Raw genomic sequence first — 2,016 nt, 5'->3', positions numbered from 1 at the left:
GTGTGCAAATAAGTCAAGCGTAAGAAAACGTATACACTAACCTAACCAAGACAGAGGCTTGCTCCTCTTATAAGCGAAAAACATAGAGAAATAAATTATGAAACATGCGAAAAAGTGTCTACAAAATTGCAGAGTGAAGAGCAAGAAGCTCAAGGCAACCACATGCCTTGAGAAGGATCGTGAAGAGCAGAACAATGGTGCCATTTGCGCCGTGCACCAGAGACGCTATGAACAACCTCGGCTGTCAGTCAGGCTCGGCCACATGACGTAGCACGTTAATGTACTCAGAAACTTTAAAACAAGACAAACCGCTTGATTTCCCACGGGTTTTAAGCACTGCAGGCTTAACAGGTGATGATTATCTTCTCTCAACAAATAAAAAAACTCGCGACTCATTCGCCTCGTGACTCGGTTTTAAGGAATCAGGGTAAAAATTTGAAATGGAATACAGACAAGCGAATAGAAGGGATTCTAAAATGCTGACATCGATGTTTGATGCTAGAATAAATCTTTAGTGTAAAAGTAGTATGAACTTCATTAGTATAAATTGACAATAATTTCATTAAAAGAAATATGTGGAAAAGTAATAATTAATTAAACTGACTTTACCGGGATGATAAAACAAAAAAACAGCACAACCGACTAGAATATTTGGCTAGATCTATACAAATGATAATAATTGTACAAATAATGACCAACGGTCAAATGATAACAATTGTTCAGATGATACTGATTATTCAGATCAGAACAATAGTTCAGATGTAAACAATTGTCCAAATAATGTTGAAGGGGAGTGAGTACACCACTAGCCTGGTGCTAGTGAATCACACCACTAGCACCAGGCTGCATATTCTAATTGAGCCTGTTTAGTAATAGTTTTTCTCCATACAAAATGATAAGAATGGTACAAATGATAACTATAGTTCAGATCAGAACAATAGTTCATCTGTCAAAGATTATTAAAATGCTGATGAAGCAGACCTGGTTGCCAGGTTGTATGTTCTTGATAAGTCTCTTATACACATCTAGATGTGTATAAGAGACAGATTTTCTCCAAGCCTTCTACGCTTACATCGATGGAAGCTTTCGTACAGGAGAAAAGAAGGCTTGCCGTGCTCAATATAGAGCGATACCAATAACATGTTGGAAGGCACAGCAGTAAATTCAAAAATTCTCTTCGATATTTTTAGGATTAAATTGCTTTTTGATTATTCAGTGAGAGAAGAATCTTACGAAAAGATAAAAAATTCCTCCTTCTACTCATAAATCAACATCCAATGAAATGAAATAAAAAATTTTCGGTTATCAAACTTTAACTCTTTTTAGTAAAATAATTTTACGGTTAATCATTGAGAATAGAATTATTAAATTAATTCTACCAATTAATGAGCGAACTGCCAAGAATAATAGCTTTAGAGTTAGAAATTCTTTAAAAAATTTCGAGATATGAGATCTGGCTCTCGTAATAATTAATTAGTTCTGATTATTTCTTCACTCTTGATATGGATAAAGGGAAAGCATCAATAGGCAGCACCACATAATCAAACAAGGTTTAAATTAACTATCTCATGTGAAATTGATAATAAGGTAAGGTTCGCTGAAAGAAGATTTAAGGGGAATTACGCAGTGACCGGGGTATAAATTGATGTCTCCTAGGGCAGTGTTTCTCAACGTTTTTTTCCATTCCCCCTCTTCGAATTAGCGTAAAATTTAATTCCCACAACTGTCTCTTTTATAGCGCCATCAAAAATATTTGGATAAATTACACTTCAATTTTATGAGACAGAGTACCCGGATATTTTACATTGAATCAAACCAATACATTCAGAAGACACAACGTTCAAGAAGTGATGATAAGTTAGCCCTTGCACCTCATCACTTGAATTAAAAGTAATAATTAAAACACAGAAGACAGACAAAAATTAAAACACAGAACAGTCTCTTTTTTGCAATCTTTGAGAGAAGAAGAGGACCGTAAGGTATCTCTGCACAATTACTCAATACTTGGTTGATGGA

The sequence above is a fragment of the Hyalella azteca genome, unplaced genomic scaffold (genome assembly GCF_000764305.2).
Source record: "Hyalella azteca isolate HAZT.00-mixed unplaced genomic scaffold, Hazt_2.0.2 contig11111, whole genome shotgun sequence".
Classification (NCBI taxonomy): domain Eukaryota; kingdom Metazoa; phylum Arthropoda; class Malacostraca; order Amphipoda; family Hyalellidae; genus Hyalella; species Hyalella azteca.
Note: the sequence above shows the minus strand (reverse complement) of the source record.